At 41.2% G+C, this 12038-nt stretch overlaps 1 pseudogene; it reads right to left on the bottom strand.

Annotated features, from left to right (window-relative positions):
* Positions 1-222: 222 nt before the first annotated feature.
* LOC123645831 lies at positions 223-401 on the bottom strand (annotated as a pseudogene).
* Positions 402-12038: the final 11637 nt, after the last annotated feature.

Genomic DNA, 12038 nt, shown 5'->3' with positions numbered 1-12038 from the left:
TTCCAAAATGCTACCTGATGAGTGGGGGGGATCAATAAAAAAATGCTTTTCATTAGAAATCAGCCACAGTGTTAATTATCAGTATAGTCTTTTTTAAAAAGTCACTAATTTTATTATAATTCATATATTTTATAGAAAAAGGAACATAGCAGATGGGTCAGAATTGAATAAAAAGAAATCCAGGGCTCTACCTATCACTCTATTTGCATCTTGGAGCAGCCATCAGGTGCAGCAGCTGCACTTCTCTGATGCCCCTTTGCAGGCACAGTCCTGGGCATACTTGGCACAGCCCATGGGCAGCAGGAGCAGCTCTTCTTGCAGGAGGTGCATTTGCACTGTGTATTTGTAGAGCTGGCACAGGTGCCAGAGCTGCCCATGGCACAAGAGCAGTTGGGGTCCATTTCACACCTAGCCGAGGCTGGAGTTCCAAAGCAAGAGGCATCTGAGCTGCTGGAAGGCATGTTGAAGCTTTAGCACAGTCTTTTTCTATGATTTAATCTTCAAGTTAAAAGTTGGCTCCTTTAACAGGTGACATTAAACACTCAGCTGTGGTATATCTGTGAGCACAAAGTTTATATCTTGTTTGGTTAAATTAGCTGATGAATGGGAAGCAATTAGAAATGTGCCTGGCACATAGTAACTGCCCAGTAAAGAACAGCAGTTATTACTCACCAGTGCCGTACCTTCCTTTGTCTCTCAAAGGCCTTTCATCCTCAGAATCTGGCTCAAGTCTCTTCCGCCAGGACACTGCCCTGAATACTCTAGCCCAATCACACTATGCTATCTACCAAACAGCTAATCATTTATTTGTCTTCTAATTGTTTCCTGGTGTTCGTATTATCCCTTGTGCTATACTGCAGGCGCCCATAGGTACATGCCAAATAATATAGCGTTGCAGTTCAATGCATGGTGCTGGGGAAGAATGCTTGGGTTCAAAATCCAGTTCTTCCACTAACTAGTTGTATGATCTAGTGCAAGTTATTTAATATCTCATAGCTGCTAATATATTGTGTACATAGTTTTTTCTTTCTTTTGGCTTATTTTCTTCCCAGCAATGGGAGTACTAGGTCAGAATGTGTTGCTTACAGCTGTGGGACTTAGCAAGTTACTTACATCTTATGCCTCAGTTTCCTCACATGTAAAATGCGGATAATAGACTCTTTCTAGTGTGACTGACAGTTAACAGCTAAAACACATAGTCTTTGGCAAATAGTAAACAATAAATATTAATGCTATTATTGTTCGATTGAAATTCTTGTGCTAACATTTCCTTTTGCTCAGATGCTCTGCTGATCAGACCATCAGAAGGACATTTGACAAAGGAAAGCAAATGAAATTATTCACTTAACTGGGGCTTTGTATTATCTGAGGTTTTCAAGGTTGCCTGCTTTTCTGACTATCCATATCCATGATTAATTAAAAAGCTGAATTTGGTATGGTGGCAGCTTTTCACAAGATCTACTTAAAATGTGAGCTATAAACGTTGTTTTGGTAATCTGGAGGGGGCAAAAGGAAAGGAGTGAAAAGCTCTAGAAATAAAATTCTAAATCTTTCTCTGGTGCATAAGAAGACCAACTTTGTTCTTGCCTGTATAAACAATTTACTTTTAGAGCAGAACTTATGAAATGTATACCTGGGATGGGAAGGCAAGATTCAATTTGTGGGGTCATGCTTGGTGAGAAAAGTGTTCCCAGAAATAATATTTGAAGAAGGATTGCATTCTGAACCCTGGTCAATTTTTTACCTGCTGGCAAAATAAATTATGATGCTGGGCAGGTTTCAAGCCCCCTCAAATGCCAGAGTTGATATCCGATGAGGTTCTATTTGGGGCTTTTATACACACATTTTAAATGGCTGCCAAGACATTTGCCTTTTCACTATATCTCTGTTAAGTACTAAAGCTCGTGTCTTGATGTGCTGCACAAGCCGCAGAAGTGGGTGGATTTTGACAGCTCGGTGTGTCCACAGATTTAACAGAGGCTGAGATCAGCTGACGAAGGAGAGACATAGTCCCGTGGCGAGGCACTTAGAAATGACTTTGATTTCCCTTGTGGAGATAAGAAAAAACCTTGTCCCTGTTCTAAAGAGTAAAGGAATATGGTCAGTATTGGCTGAGGATTTGTAGTAAGATTTTATATGTGTTTTTGTGTGTATAATTATATTATTATAATACACGTAATTATATGTTATATAATTATTAATATAAGCATACATGTATTGCATGTATGTATTCTCTGAATACACTCATACGTACACCCACAAACATAGGCACACATTTACTCCCACTTATTTTGTTCCCTCTGTGTTTCTGGGCCATTTTAAGAAAGAAAAAAGACTGAGTTTAGACTAAACAATTATTTGGTAGCATTTATTGCTAAATAATGAACTCTGAATCTGAAGCTACTAAAAATTATAAGCATAATTAACTCACATCATTAATTTAACCACCTGAAAGTATTGAATGTCAAACGTCCACTGTGTGATAAATACAGAATCTGTCTGTTGTCAACATTCTTGAATTGAGGTAAATGAAGTTAAATCAGGATGGAAAGACTAGATTACACTGGAAAACAATGCATATATAATTAAAATCATTAATGGACTAGGAAATAACTTATCAAATAAGATTAGTGAAAGAAATGCTAGTAGAATACCCAATCACAACAAAAAAATCACCAAACGATACGTCTGCACTTGCTGCTGGATTTGGTCTGAGTAGAGAAGGCAGATTTATGGTTAGTAATTTGTGTCCTTCAAAATTTAGAGGCAGGAGGCAGATGAAAATATAGTGTGCTCAGCAAAACCTCTCTACAGCTGACTGTTGGACAGAAACCCAAGTTTCTTGAAAACTCATGGAAAAGCCATTCAGAGTCCTAACTCCTGGACCCTTATTATGATTGGGGAGAAAATAACTTTTAAAACCTGATATGTTCACTTATGCACAAAGGTATATTTTTACAAGAAAGGTAAATTAGGAATATTCTTATATTCCAAATGACCTGGTATTATTTTATTTTGTCATAAATTGCATGTATCCCAATGTGATTGAAACCCTACCAGGGTTTGAAGTTATAACCGCAGCTAATGTATTTGAAAAAAATAAAAAGCTTTTTGTCAGTATGGTTTCTGCTTCAAACTGTGCAAGACACACTTATTCTCTAAGATAGAAGGACGTCTTTTTTTTTTTTTTAAACAAAACTTTAAAAGACTAAGCAGGAAATAACACACACTCATGGAGAAATTTTAGCCAAAAAGGAATAATTGAACACAAGTGGAAAGGGGACATAGTTTAAATTAAAGAATTTTGACAGGCCAGCTAAAGAACAAAGGACTGTGTTCTATATTACCTATTTTCCCAGGGGTTCCAGACTCTGGGAGACTTCCATGGGAAGGCTATTCACAGGAGGGAGGCCTGGGGCTGCAGAAATGTGGATCAAAGCAATCAGCTTAAAGCATCTCATTCTGCCTTCGACAGCCCAGCTGTTCAGAAAGTTCTACAGCCTTCCACAGTCATGCCTGCCTTTCCTGAAGTGGTAGTTGCATGACAGTTAAAATCTCAGCCTGAAAAACTGGTTTGGTTTAAAATACTTTGTCAGATTTCTTCTATGTTTTCACCATAGTTCGATGGGGGCTAAATGGGTTGAGTAGTAACAATGCACTTTCGGTTAATGGCAAGGAGGGAAGAAGCAGAAGAATGACGCTTTCTTGGCCGAATAGAATAAAGAAGGAACTTCTTATTTAGCACAAGATTTGGCTTTGGCCTCTCTGTGCTCCCAAAGTGAGCCACAGAATGGGTGTGGTGCTGAGGAAAGAATGTATGCTTCCATCAGTTCTGGGTTCGAATTCAGTCTCGCTGGTTTGCAGCAAGATTGTATTTGACAAGCCTCCTCTCTTTGGGTCTTGAATTCTTCACCTAAAGCGGGGCTAATAACACCTACCTCAGGAAGTTTGGGTGGGGATTAAATGATAGAAAGTGTATGTGGGAGGGAAAAGCACAGTGTCTGGCCTTTAATAGTCACTAAATTAAATATATATCGGTTTTTCTTAAGAGTTCATTCTCTGCCTTCCAAACTAGATTCCCCTTCCAGCTCCACCACTTTCTTAGCTGTGTGACATTGGTAAGGCTCTTTCGTCTTTCTGAGCCTTACTTGGCTCATCAGTAAAATGCCAATAGGTCCTACCTCAAAGCTTTGTCATAAACAATTAAATAAACTTAAAAAAAATTAATACAGATCCTGTAATGTAGAAGCTCTCAAAAAATATTCTCTCATGTTATTGGGACTGAGTTCTCTGTTAGTTTGCTTTGCTGTTTTTCTTAACCAGTTCCCAAACTTCCAGTTCCCCTAGAACCTGAATCTTTCTTTTTCCATACATACTCTTTTCTAGCCCTGAGAGAGAGAAAGGCTGACAGCTGGAATATGCTGTAGAGCAACCCCTTTGTTCACCGCTAGCATTTGAAAATAATGTAAGAATCTACCAGGAAATTGGGTGTATTCATGTCAATATAACGTTTAAAATATTTTTTAGATTCCTTCTTTTCTAAGCACATTTCCATTATTGTATACCATATCTTAATGATGATAAAATCAGCAACTCCAAATCAAATTAATTTTTTAAACTTTCTAATTGTGGTATATCTTACTGGTGTAGTTGGACCATGAAACTATAGATTCAACTAACTAGTTAAAAGCTCAATGATCAGTTAATTCTTTTCTTTGCCTTCAAGTTGCCCACTCCTAAGTGTTACCCAATACAAACTGATTGATCTCTAGTCACCTGAGAAAATTATTACTTTGTAAGTTAGGCTTACTGTTGTGTGAAATAGCCTTCAAACTAGTGGAAGATTTTTGGGAGGATAAGAGTAAAATAAATATATCTATCTCTTAAAAGAAAAAGAAAAAGAAAGAAATTGGGTATAACACTGCAATGCTTTTCACCTCCATATCCAAACCCTTTCCACTGGGCCATTCTGGCTTCATTTCCCATGGGACAATAGAAAGGATAGTTTTGAAATTAAATTGACTAGATAATATTTTGTAATTTTGATGCACTGACATAGAAAACTATATACAGATTGACTATATGTTCTGTATAATATTTTCCAGAGTGAGCATACATCACTTCTTTACTCATAAAGAACAATAAAACAAACAATAACAATGTAAACGGGCCAGTTGGAGTGGCTCATGCCTGGAATCCCAACACCTTGAGAGGCCAAGGAGGAAGGATTGCTTGAACTCAGTATTTCAAGACCAGCTTGGGCAACATAGAAAGACCTCGTCTCTACAAAAAAAAATTTAAAAATTAGCTGGTTGTGGTGATGTGTGCCCGTAGTTCTGGCTACTTTGGAGGCGGAGGCAAGGGGATCCCTTGAACCCAGGAGTTTGGGTTGCAGTGAGCTGTGATTGTACCACTGTACTCTCAACTGGGTGACAGAGTGAGACCCTGTCTCTAAAAAAAAAAAAAAAAGTAAACTCAATTGGAACAGGCCTTTCCTTATTCTCTGCTTCCTCCCAACCAAATACCTACAAATTAATGCATTATATAATCTGAAGGATTTTTTTTGTGTAGACTCATTAAAAAAAGAAGAATACAAAGATCCTCCACACAGAATACAGATCTTTCATGTAGATTGAAGGTTGACACCTAGACTGCAGTGCCTGCACCAAACCCCCATGCCTGGCTAAACTCTCAGGAAATGACGGAGTGTATATATTTTCCTAGAGAAGCAGTGATGGCAAAATGACCTTAGGAGAGTTTTCCATTGTTCCATTTCTCATGGTGTTTCTACGTCCCAAAGTTTCTTGACAATGGTTTGGGGCAGAGTAGATTAAGTCATCTGCTTGTGCCCTTATCACGGTATTGTGGAATTGATGCTGGGCTTACTGGAAGATAAGTTGGAGTTCTGTTATGTTCTTTTACTTAATAACTATGAAAGCTTAGCTAGATCACTGAATTTCTTTGGGATGAAATTTCCTCCCACACGTATAACAGTATCTGTCTTTCCTAACACACAGGGTGGCTGTGAGGCCTGTGCTGCACAAGGCAAGGTAGGGCCGTATGTTTCCTCTATGTCTATACCTGTTTATCATCATTAGGTATCAGCCATAGGTAACCCTTGTGTGTATAAAGCATATGACTGTAATGAATCAATGATCTGTAGTTCTTACATATACCTGCATAGACTTTTATGCACAGTTTGGGATCTAGGAGCATTAAATGGCCTACACAAATAAAACTTATCTTATTTTTATCACTGGGAAAGTTTCCAGGACATTATCAACACGTGCTAAAGTTTCCTGCATAGAATGTAATAGTGAAACCCCTGCTACCTTATGCTCGGGCTCACAACTTCCATATGATTTGCCTCTCACTTATAAAAATGCCACAGAACTTGTCAGCCAAATTCCAAAGTGACATTCAGCAGTGGATAGTTGGATTCAGTTTTGGATTTGCTTTCAGTCTGTCACAAAAAAACTACAAAAAGGCTGGAGACATGTACCCCCCAACCCCCGCCCTTTCTTCTTCTTTCTCTAGACCTCGACTAACATGTCTGTTTCAAAACCACTAACACATACATTCACATACACACCTTCAGCAGGATTCGTAAGATATTGCTTCCCACATGTAGCTCATAGATCAATTTAACTATACAGCACTGCCCTTGGTTATCATCTCTCCTGAAACCATGTGGAATCCTCATCTTCTCTAATCCTGGTCTATAGTATTTCCAAAGTACTTTACAAGCCCGGAGTAACGGCCTCTAATGCCTTGCAGCAGCTGAGCTGGTAGCACACATGATATCTTAAATGTAACAATCAAAGGAGCACACCGGACCTTGGTATTTCCGTTGGCTTGCAGATGTGCTGTGTTCAGATCCAAAATCTGTAATGTCAATTTTAGATAAAAGAAGCTTAAAACAAAATTGTCTTCTTGCCTTGTGTCAAAAACTGAGCCAGGGCAAGGGAATGCTCTCCGATAGGAAGGCTGCATGTATTGTATATCAGTTATCTGACCGCTACAATAATTTTTTGGGGGTGTGTGTGTCCATGAGCAACCTTGCTCAAGATTTATGTAACGGAGGGCATTGTTTTATTAATCTACACCATGTGGAACTCTCCAGGTGCTAAGCTTTGATCTTCCTGCCCTCTGGTGCATTAAGTTTTCTATACTCATTGACAATGATGTTTGTGATTTAAAGCACTCTTTTTCCTTACTACAGAGGGGGAAACAAAAAAGGTTCAGATAACTCTACCTTGAACCAGAGACCCTCAATTACTTCCCTTCTTTGGTCTCAGTTTAGTATAAAATTCACTCTGATTCTGTCTAGGAGAATTTGATCGGCACTCCAAGGAGTGAAAGAATATCTTTCTGAAACATTTTACAGCATGTCAGATTACTGCTGGAGATGCCAGACTTGGCTGACAGGGGACACTTGGCCTTTGTCAGAGTGGTATGCAAAGATGGAAAGCACAGGGTGATTTTCCATTTCTCCCCATTACGAGGAAAAGGGAAAAGGGGGTGGGAGGGACACAAAGGGACACAGACATCCAGAAACCCAAGGCTATTGTGAGCCAAATAGCAGTAAGAAGAAAATGATAAAATTTTTCTATAAGCAGAATAATGAAGTAACCTGATTTATTATATTTCAGAAAATATAGTATTATGTTGGAGGGAAAGGTAAAGAATTATCAAGCAGGTTATAAATATACACTGGTGAGGGATACAGACCCTGGTGTCAGACTGCCTGGCCCAAACCCCATTTCTGTTACTTGCTAGTGCCAAAGTCCCCATTTATAAAATGGGGATAATAGTAGTATCTACCTCCCAGTTTACTGGGGAGATTAAATGAGCACTTAGAACAGGGACAGTATGTCCTAAGTGCTATGTAAGTGTCTGTTAATACCTTACCCAAGTCCTTTGTGTATAATACCTGTAATTTGCAACACAAATTACTTTTTCCTTTTATTCTCACATCTATTATTATATAGTGTGAAATTTTGGAACTTTCTGGGCTGGCAGAGATCAAGGCTTGATTTCTATGAGGTACGTAAACAGCAATCCTTTCACTGGGGAAGAGACTAGGTTCCTCCTATGTAGATTTGTTCAAGAACACTATTAGCAGAGGATGAAATCAGGAAAGAGGCCCAGTGGTGTTCTAGGGTCATGGAATCTCTGTGGCTTTGGAAGGGCACCCCTATCTTCTACCTTGCAAGTACGGAGGACTCCCTCTCCTTCGTCTGCATCTGTAGGAGAATATGAAAGGGTGTGCTTGCCCCTGTCACCACAGATTAGTTTTGCTGCTTCTTAAACTTCATATAAATGGGATTGTATGCTAGGAACTCCTCTGTCTGGTTTTTTCACCCAGTAACAAATCTAAGATTCATGCATGTTTCTGCATGTATCAATGATTCATTCTTTTTCATTTCTGTATGAATATGTCATAGTTTATTTACTCATTCTACTATTAAGTTGTTTTTAATTTTTGGATGCTGACAATAAAACCTGAACATTAATTTTTCAAAGACATTTCAATAGTATCCTCCACCAACAATTTCGTATCAATGTATACACTACCTTTCTTCTTGCTCATACTCAAGTTGAGTTGCATTCAGGAAGCTTAGATGTTCTCTAAGCATTTTTTAGGGTCTTTACTCTGTTTTAGAGACAGGTTTAATCATCTTTATTAATAATTATAGCTAGCTGAATAGTAACTAATGACGATCAGGTGAGACTCATCATGTTATTTGTTAAGCCACTGAGTGATTCCATGACACATGTGGTCTAGTTCAAAAGAAAGACAAGAGCAATGCCAAGATGATGAAAGATTCAAGTCTCTAAACAAGTATACGTAAGACACAAAAGGTTTCTCTAAGGCTGCTACATCCATATTCATTTTGAGGAGATGAGTGTGGGGTGCTTTGAAGCCAGTGCCACTGCTAGACACAGGTGTTCCGGGATAGCATTTCTTGCTCTTATAAGGGAGGCAAAAGTTAAGAGGCAATTTACCACCGAAGCGTAAGAGAGAGGGCAGGCCTTGCTCTCAAGCAGCCTGGCTGTCCTGCATTCCTCATCAACCACCCGGCAAGGACAGCATGCAAAGGCAACACAGTGGGAAATAGATGGAATGGTTGTGGGGGACTAAAGGTTAGGGTATAGTGGCCCCATTAGCCCCCTTCAGGATGCGCAGAAAAGGAGAAACAGCCTTACGGGACTTTGTGGTACTTGGATGTATGCCAAAGAGAGGAAAAGGAAGGCAGAGGAGAGGGCCAGAAAGTCCTTTTGTTTTTTTGTTTAGAAATACTTGCCTGCTAAGAGGGCATTCATTAAATCAGGGCGATTGATGTCGTTTGGCCCAGGACTGAGGGTTTTCCATGGGCACGGAACTTTCAGTGCTAAAATTAGGAAAGTCCTGGGTAAACCAAGCACTTGGGATAACAACAGATTTAGCAGATCCCTCAGAATTCTAGACTGTTTGTGCTACAAGGGATTGTTTAACCCAGGGGTTGTAAAGTTTATTCAGCAGGAGACCAGCCTCCCTTCCTTTGAACGCAGAGACTTAGGGCATTAGTTTAGAAACTCAGCCTGATGAAGTGGAGTGCCCTGTTCAAAATAGGGAAATCTCCATCCAGCCTAACCACCCATTTTATAGATAGAGAAACTGAGGCTGGGGACATCAGGGACTCCAGGCACTGCATGTATTTTGTGACAGGCCTCAGACTGAATTTCCAGTTTTGCTGTTTGAGTTGTTCGTGGCTGGTTGTCCTCTACCATTGTCCCTCAAAGTGTGGGCAGGACACCCCCAGCCTGGTCAGAATCCTGGGTGCTTGTTAAAAATGCTCACCAGGGGGCGCTGTCCCAGAACTACTGTTTTAGAATTTCTTGGAGAAGGGCCTAGGAATATGCATGATGATAACAAGTTCCCAGGTAATTCTTATGAACAGGTGGACACTTAAGTCTTATCATTCCCACCCTTTACTCCAGGATTCTTCCCTGAGAAGTGCTGACGACCATGTACTCCTATAATCTCTCAATCAACATCTATAATTTGGGCTCTGGAGGTTACTGCAGGTTACTGGATAGGATAATAAAAGGGCCCCAAATCTCGGGGAACAGGCAGGCTCTACAAACCAGTTCCTTCTGCTCATACTTCTGCCTGTCCCCGCGGGGCTGGAGCTGGGCTTTTATCCATCAGCTGAGAGGCATGTCTCACCCACGCAGGCCTAGGCCGGCTTTGGGATTCGCTCCCTTGCATCTTGAAGAGCTTACTCTGTCACTGCGGCGGAAATATTCTTTTCCTTGGACAGAGGGAGGCGAGTCTTCCTCAGATCCTACTGAGAGGCTCTGCCCTGTTGCCCCAGGTGCTTTAATTCCTCTGCTGTCAGCCCCAGTGGGTCCTATGGCGACGCCCAAGACATAAGCTAGCATGGCGTGGCTTACGTGACTTTCCTAATTTCTTTCTCTCATTTTCTTTAAGAAGCACCGTCTCCTTTTGTATCATGTCCTTGGCTTTGGCTTTGAGAAAGCTGATGGGACAGGAGATCCAAATGAGGATGTCTTGCCTTGTAACATAAACACTGAGTTGAAAGCAAACCAAAATTACTATGTAAATATATAAATGTATCAGGGGAAAGAGTGTGTGTGGGGGTATTTTCTTATGAAAATATCCTACTGTTATGATCCTGGGTGGCTAATACAAGTATTAATAAATAGCAGCCCTTGTGCTGAATTCTCCTACATTATCTTCTTTTAAGGTTAAAATTCTTATTTTTTTTTTACAATTAAAATTGTTTCAGCTTTATTCTATATATTGGGTTTGCCTCCCTTTCTTCGTGGGTGACCCAAATAATGCTTTCTTTTACCCTCACGACCAGATGCTTCCTCACACCCCACCCTCAGCCCAGCAAATAAAACCACACTAAACTGTGGACTTCCAGAGCATCAGAAGCTGGCTGCAAATCACGAATATCTGGAGGAGTAATGTTCGTCCACTGTCATTGCGGTCCGTGGGTCTCCGTGCTAGTTTCTAAGCTGAGCAGGGCACCATTCTGCTGTCCTCCACCAGGTTCTACTCTGTGCATGAGCTTGGCCTCCTGCTCTGGCTGAGCCTAAAACAGTCAGTTGGATCTGATATGGCTTTGGGTGGCTCGCCTAGGGTGGGATTGGCCCTTTGGAATGTTTTTGAGAACATTCAGAATTGGTGGTGGCAGATTGGGCCACTAGGATTGTTTAGCCACATCCTGCTCAACTGAATATGTCCACATGCAGCTTAACTACAGACTTTTAAAATCCTATGTTTCTAGATTCCTTAGCTTTTCCAGTAGACTGGAAGAAAACACCTTTGTGCCTCCTCCCTGGTTAGGAATGAGCAGTCCCACGTACAGTGCTGAGGCCCACTGGCACAGCTGCTAGTCCCCCTCCCACCCTGCTGCAGCACTTGTAGGATCCCTGGTGGTGTGGGGGGAGGGGAGGAAGGGAAAAGGAGAGAATGAGTTTCATACTGCTGAGATCTTTAGGAGCGTTCAGTTGGAACACTGACCATGCAAGGACCTTGCCAACACATGGTGGCCAGGAGTCATGGTGAGGGCAGAGATCCCTCCCCACCTAAAAAGGGGTGCTGCTGCAGTGGGGTGGCTGTGGGCACAGGCAGGCCCACCATGCCTCCCTTTCCTGGTAGGATTCTGCCCAGCCCTATCTTATTGTATGTGACTCTCTCTCTAGAGCTAACTGCCCCTGACTAGACCAACCCACCCCCTGGGAACCTGCTCCCCAAGCCGCACCCACCTTTGGCTTGTGACCTGGCAAATCAGTCAGCTTTTGCTGCTTACCGAACAAACCACACCAGAATGTAGTGGCACGTGATGGCAAGCCTTTGTTTTCATCTTCACAGGTCTGTGAGGTGGCTAGGCTGGCTCTGCACTGTGGGTTCCTTCTGGGCCTCAGGCTGAGTGGGCAGCAACCATCAGGGGTAATGGAAACCTATCAAGGCTCTTTGGGGCCAAAGATCACACCTGGCAAACCATCACTTCCACCCACAA

Source organism: Lemur catta, chromosome 10, assembly GCF_020740605.2.
Source record: "Lemur catta isolate mLemCat1 chromosome 10, mLemCat1.pri, whole genome shotgun sequence".
Classification (NCBI taxonomy): Eukaryota; Metazoa; Chordata; class Mammalia; order Primates; family Lemuridae; genus Lemur; species Lemur catta.
The sequence above is the reverse complement of the archived record's forward strand: the minus strand, read 5'-3'. Positions and strand labels throughout refer to the sequence as shown.